Raw genomic sequence first — 7,445 nt, 5'->3', positions numbered from 1 at the left:
TACATGAAGCGAGGGACTGGTTTCATTTTCCCCATGTTTCTGATTTTTCTCTTAAACTGCAAACAACTGCTTCTAAGTAAGATTTTTTAAACTGAGGGAAAGGCAGATGCAATTTTGTGACAGTTGTTACTAGAACGAACCTTGTTGCTGAATTTAATTTTTTTTTAATTATTTTTATTGTTATGTTGCATGGAGTATAACAGGATTTCTTCATGGTTTTTTTCCCTTAAAATAAAGCAAGAATTATTGGCTTTGGACATCAGGTAAGGAAAGCTAAAGCCCTGATAGAATTAAATCTGGCCAGAGATGTCAAGGGCAACAAGCTGTATTTAAATATTTGGCAGTGACATTAGGATACAGTTGAGTAAATTATGTGAGAAGCAATTAAACTATGGTGTCTGAATGTAAATCGCAGTCATCTGTTTTCTCAACGCTAAAGAGGCCTCTATGAATTCACTGTTGGTTGTACAGAATCTGTTCCACGTTTGGCCACCTTTTTTCACTCTTCACTAAGCTTTATCCACTCTGCTACATCCTTTTGAAGATAAGGGAGAAAATATTGGAACTGCACACAGTTTAAGGGTGGTTTCCACCAGGAAATTAAGGAAGTCTGTAATGATGTTCTATCTCTTACAAAGTTCCTTCCTAATTACCCCTAAATACTGATTTGCTTCTGAGACTGCTGCTGGACTCTGAATTGATGTTTCTTTATCTGTTGTAACTTTAAAGTCTTCTCCCTGAATCTCAAGGGGTAGTTCAGCATTGCCTTCACGTTTATTGATGTTGTATAGTCTTCTACTGAATCCTGCAGAAGTCCTCTGCAGTTCTTCACAGATGTCTTTTATTTTTGATGTTCTCAACTACTTTTTATTATCAGCAAATATTGTGATCTCATTCTTCTCCTGATCCTAGCACAAATCCCCACACAACCCCACTGTTGACCACCTCCATTGTGAAAACAGATAGCTTACTCCCACTTTCCGTCTCTTCAACAATTATTTATCCATGCAAGATCAGTTCTTCCTATGTCATAGGTACATTATCTCCTAAAGAACCCTGAGTGAAAGCTTTCAACTAAAACGTTTTATAAATTCAGGCTGCCTCAGTTATTTTGATCTCCATTATTCATAGGCTTGCTGAAATTTTCAGAGAAATCCATTGATCCTGTGACACATGATTTTCCTTTTAAAAAAACACACGTGATCTCTTCCCTAGTATATCATATTTAGTCAGCTGATCAGACTTCTGTACTTTATTTATGCCTTTTACTATGATTACACCGTGAATGTCAGGCTTAGAAACCTATAGTTTCCGGAATCTCTTTGGCTATTTTCCACTCCTTCACTATGAAAGCTGTTTCAAGGAAGAGGTAAGTAGTTTAGCAATTTCATTTTTTAGATCCCTAGGTGATTACCACCTGGTCTTAGCAGTTTGTTTCCTTTCTTTTTATTGATTTCTTAGATAACCTCTCCTGCCACCACTTCATCTCCTATTCCCCCCTGTTCATACGGAAAAGCTCAATAAGAGCAAACACAGAAAACTTTTTCTTTCTGGTACGTCTTCTCTTCTTAGACAGCAGCATTTATATAGGGAGTTTTTACTCTTCTTCCAGATTGCCTAGCATGTTTCTTTAGTAATTAGACATCATTAGTCTCACCTGGAAACTAGAAAATGTGTGAGCCTGCCCGGTAATACAGGCAACTTTTAAAGGCCTCTGATATTCTATTCTATGAGTGTGTAAGCACCTAGTTAGGCTTCATCAACCGCACATACCTTTGGTCTCTCCACTATCACATAGTTGCTTTAGTGTTATTGATTTAAGAGAGAAAAAAAAGATTCTGTGTAGAGATGCAAGAGAATTATTTTGCATGTCAGAACTCATATGCTGAAAATTTTCTAATTGTGTCAACTACTAGAAACGTTCACTATATAGGAAAAACACTCACAATGGACTTGTTAAAATTGGTCATCTTTTTAGTTATCTGGAAGAATGCCTTGCAGTTAGCATTCTATCAGATGTCACTGTTTTTATAAAGAGAAGTTCCTCTCAGGCAAGTCTGATCTACTGTTAACCCATATCATTTTTTTTGGAGTTGAGATAATTGTCATCCTCTCCTTTTCTTTGGTGGCTTAAGACCTTATTCAGCTTATGCAACATATAAAATAGCAGTTATAAACACTGTTTTTATTCAGGCCCTGCAGTTAAGTATGTGTTTAACAATGTAAATAATTTATTCTATGTGTATATGACTTGGAGTATGGAGTATTTTCAAAGAGGGGACTCTTTGAAAAAGAATTTTAAGTCAAAAAAAAAAAAAGGAGACTAACAGATGTGACAGCACTAACAGAGAAGCTTTGTCATCCTGACCAGTTAACTATTAACCCCGGCTACTTTTTCATCTGGATACCAATGATGTGGCCACAGGAGACCTGCAGCATACCAAGAGTGCCTACATGGTTTTGGGATCATGGCCAAGTGCATGGAGACACAGGTGGTGTATTTTCAGTCCTGTTGGTACTGGGGAAATGCTTGAGGCAGAGTGGATGGATCATGCATATCAAGGCCTGGTGTAAATAACAGGAATTTAGTTTTTATGACCATGGGGACTTTTTTGAGGATGGAAGATTGCTTGAAGGAAACAGGATCCACCTGATGATGTGGAGCTAAAACATCTTTGTCAACAGGACAACTGAGGAGAGCTTTAAACTGGAAATGACAGGGGAGGGAGATGACAACCCACAGTCAATTGAGAAAGTGGTAGACTAGGTTGGCAAAAAGAAGTGTGTTGGGTGGTATGGACAAGTGTCACCTCATAATTACTAAAATAAGACTGAAGGAAGCCCATGTTAAACATATGCATATATATATAGGGAAGTGCCCACAGGACAGTATTATGGATAAAACTCTCATTCTGGGAAACCAGCATGATTGCGTGCCTCTCTGAAGTGCCTGTAAACTCACGCATGCAGTATAGGGGAAGAAAAAGGAGAAATTAGAAGTCTGTGTGCAGTTACAGGGCTGAGATCTTACTGGGATCTCAAAGACTTGATAGGATAGTTCACGCTACTGGAGTACTGCAAGCATGGTAACTGGGAAGGGCAGGCTGGGAAGGCAAGGAGGAGTTGCCCTTTATGTGAGAGAGCAGCAAGAATGCAGGGAGCTGTGCCTAGGGGCAGGTGATGAATCAGCAGAGGGCTGCTTAGACAAGATTAGGGGGAGAACTAATGTGGGTGGTGTTGTGGTGGGGTTTTTCTGCAGGCTACTTGATACAAGACACAGATGAAGCCTTCTTTAGACAACTTGAAGACACCTCATTTGCAGGCCCTGGACCTCATGGGGAACATGAATAACTCTGATACCTGTTGGAAGGTCAAGCATGCAGAGCACCCATCAATCCATGAGATTTCTGGAGTTCACTAATGATAACTTCCTGACACAGGTGATTAAGGAGATAATCTTCTGATACATACAAACAAGGAAAGACTGGTTAGAGATGGGAAGGTCAGGGGCAGCCTCAGCTGCAGTGACTGTGAGACGGTCACACGCAAGGACATGGTGATCCTCACATACAAGAAGCCGTGCTTCTGCAGGAAAGAAGGTCAACCTCCTCCTGGGCTACATTTGTAAGACCATTGCCAGCACATCAAGGGAGGTGATCCTCTCTACTTGCACTGGTGGGGCCACACCTAAAGTGCTGGATTTAGATACAAGTTCTCCAGTAAGAGAGACACATGGACTTACTGGAATGAGTCCGGTGAAGGAGATAAATAGACTGAAGTACAATGAGAAGTTGTGAAAGGTATGTCTGTTTAGCCTGGAGAAGGCTCAGGGGGAATCTTATAAATTGTACAAAGACAGAGACATGGTCTTCTCAGTGCTGCCCAATGACAGGACAAGAGGCAATGGGCACAAACTGAAATACAGGAAATTCTATTTAAACATAAGGAAAAAAAAAACCCAACACCCAAACCCTGGTCAAACACCAGCACAGCTTGCTCAGGAGGTTTTGAAATCTCCATCCTTGGAAATATTCAAAGCCCAAGTGGCTTTGAATGCTAGGTGCTAGGCAACCTGCTCTAGATGATCATCCTCTCAATAGCAGGATTGGATTAGATGATCTCCGGAGGTCCCTTCCAACCTCAACCACGCTATGTTACTCTAGGGGAATGTGAGAATACATTACATACTGTAGTAGGCATATTGTGTTACTTGCTACAGGGACTTTAGTTTCAAAATTAACTAAGAAGGAAAAAATACAATCACATTTCTTATCAGAAGGGGATATTTTTGGAAAATGAGAAGTCTGAGGGAGATTCCAAAAATTAATTATTAAACACATTTTAAACCTATATTTTAATTGGCTATATGAAATACAGTATCATTTTGACCTACATCATGGAGCAGTCATGTTTGATACAGTAATTCAAACAATGTAAGCAATATTATAGTTGTGTGCAAAAACTTTCAACCTAGCATTTTCATGCATGTAGTTTATTTTGGTGGAGGAAGAACAGTTTTTAATGTTATAGTCTGTCTTTGGGAAATTTGAAATTTAGATTTGAAGATTTATATAAGATTCATTTAATCAGCTGAGACAAATAATTTTTCCCTTCCTTTTTGCTACTTAATAAATCACAATGGACAGTCTGTGCTTCATTTTGCCTTTTTTCCAAATCTTGATATTTTTTTAAGAGCAGGAAGGGAGAAACGTGCCTTTGAGAAGGAAGGCTGAAAGTGGATTAGTGATGACAAATGGTAGTTTCTCCTTAAGTGTTGTGCTGTACTTGAAAGTAAAAGTAAAAGGAATGAGGCAAGGATACTAACATGAAGTGGAAATAAAATAAAAGCATAAGATAAATCCTGTGGAAAATTTAGATTTTTCATTTTTTAGATGTGCAGATTTCATTTTTTTTTTACCAGCTTTTGTCATAACTGATGTTGGTTTTGTTGGTTTTTTTTCTGTTTTTCTCCTTAACTGCAGTGCAATTTGCTATGTAATTGATGTTTTATGTGTGCTCTGTGCTCATTTACACAAAGTAGTTGCATTAAAACATTTGGGTACTGACAAGTTCAACTGTCATGACAAGAAATATTTGATTCTTTTACAATTACGCCACTTTTGTTACAGTGATATAGAACAAACACATTACAAAAGATGGCCAAAATTCACATCAGAACAAGACTGTGAAATCTTCAGTCATTTATATTTTAAAGCTCTCTGACCATAATTATGAAGTGAAGACTATAATCTTAAACACTCAAATTTTGCGGTTTGAGATTAGGGGTTACCAACCCTTCTAGTGCAGCCGTGACCCTTTCGCTTTGGGACACTGCTTTAATTGTACCCTGTAATTGTATGCCAATAGGTTCAGGGAGACCCCTTATCAAGGTAGTCATCCATTCAGGGTCAACCGGCATCATCATAGGGGATTCTTTTTGGGGGTTAAGCTCCCGGTCGTGCATCATTTGTAAGCATGCTGCTTTTTGCACATTTTCCACTGATTGATCAACCGTGATAGCGACAGGATCTCCCTGTTCTAAGGGATTGAGACCTCCAGCCCAATAGGCTGACCCTCTGAGCTAGGGACCAAAGGGCATGGCGATCGCCAGTCGTTAAAAACACCCTGGGCCCCCAATACCCTTCAGCTTCTTTTTCACTTAATAGCATCTGATCCCCACCCGACAATGACACCCTCCGCACATGTTCCGTTTCTGACTCCCTAGGGGTACGACCAAACTCCTTTTTTAATTTAGCTAGTTCTGTAGCAGTGTATGGCACTTCCTTAGTAATAATTTGGGGGGAGTCGTCTTGATCATCGTCGTATGTGTATTGCATTTTGATCAAAGGTCGGAGCGAGCAAGGAGGTATCTCTAATTTGTCTAATCTCATTCTTGCTTCTTCTAGCTCTTCAAAGGGGTATATTGTTTCTGCCTTAGCGGAGGGGGGTGGGGGGTGGCTGTCACGACTCTCCTGTCGCTGGTGAGGAGCTGTTCTTTAAGGGCAGATTGTGATTGTAGATAGTCTGCCTGAGCTCTCTCCTGAGCTAATTGTCTCTTTAAATCCTTCACTTCTCCTTGCAGGGATTGGACAAGAGTTTGTAAAGAAGTTTGTAAAGATTGTATAATTTGGGATTTGGCACTGTGTTGCTGGCCTTGGGCTTCTACAGCCGCTACCAGACTGGCACCTAAAACGGGACATATTATAGATTTCCCTCGTCCGGGCCAGAGTTTAGGGTCCTTTTGCAAGGTGCTAATTCAGTCGGTAACACTCTGCAGACTATGCCGATTTTCTCGTGCCCAGTCATTACCTGATACAGAGGGACATGCATCGTGTTTCTCTAAAAGGTTACACAGCGCATCCCTGCCTTCCGAATGTGTAATCATTGCTCATTTTCAACAATGGAGGGGGGGAGGGGTGGAGATCGCCTCCGGGAAATAGCATGTAAGTAAGTATCAATTCTACACAAAGTCCCACCCAGTCCCTGAGGGGTATGCACGTAAAACAGACTAAAAGTAAAATGGGCAAAAAGTGCAACACTTTTACTAAAAACTGGGGGCAGTCACCTCAGAGAGGCCACACAGATTCCCACCCACTTACATCCCCAAGAGGCACACACGTATGCACACAAGCGTCTCTCCAATACGTGCAAAAGCAAATAGCAAAAGCAAATAGTATAAAGCAACACTTTCACATCAAGGAATAAAAAATCCTGTCCGTGATGCCAGTCAAGATGTTATGTTCCAGTCCAACGTATTGCAGGTTTATTGTTATTCCCCAGCAAAAGTCACTGAGACAAGTGATAGAGTAAAGGCAGAAAAAGAGAAGCAGTATTATGGAGCGTAGCAAGAGTATAGTCACCACCACAGGCCCGACAACGTCTCAGCCGTCCTCCGGAAGTTCAGCAGCATCCCATTGATCCATGGTTGATGCTGGTGGGGGTCTCAGTCCCAATTCCTAAATTGTGGTGGGTTGCCAGGCCAGTTATAGTCCAGGTAGCCCAGATCAGTCCGTAGCTTGACCAATCAGCGTGACGGTGGCCTTTATCCAGCAATTTGTCATTTTACACAGTTGCCTCATAGGCTTTTCCTGCTCCCTTGCTGTTTGGGCAATGCTTGGCTTCAGCAATTTTGGAGTTAACAACACAGACTAGGCAGGGTCTGGCCACTCTGAGAGTCAGAGGCCTCCACCCTGTCCAGATGGGGGGAGGAACACCCCCTCTTCAGCTGATGGCAATCTTGGGTGGTGACTGGCAAGCCAGGAGGATGGTCTGCAGAAGGTGCTAAATAGTTACAAGCAAGCTTCTTATCGGCCTGCAAGCCTGCCGTCAATTTGCAGGTTAAGCAAGCTTTGAGACAATTATTTTGAAGTTCCAGTCTTTCACACATTCCAATTAAATTATGCAGTTTCATTTGTTTACCTTAGTAAGTACAGCGTATTTTCTTT

At 40.9% G+C, this 7,445-nt stretch overlaps 1 pseudogene; it reads right to left on the bottom strand.

Moving 5' to 3' along the window:
* Positions 1-4,520: 4,520 nt before the first annotated feature.
* Positions 4,521-7,214, bottom strand: LOC141738318 (uncharacterized; annotated as a pseudogene).
* Positions 7,215-7,445: the final 231 nt, after the last annotated feature.

Source organism: Larus michahellis, chromosome 2, assembly GCF_964199755.1.
Source record: "Larus michahellis chromosome 2, bLarMic1.1, whole genome shotgun sequence".
Taxonomy (NCBI): Eukaryota; Metazoa; Chordata; class Aves; order Charadriiformes; family Laridae; genus Larus; species Larus michahellis.
The sequence above is the reverse complement of the archived record's forward strand: the minus strand, read 5'-3'. Positions and strand labels throughout refer to the sequence as shown.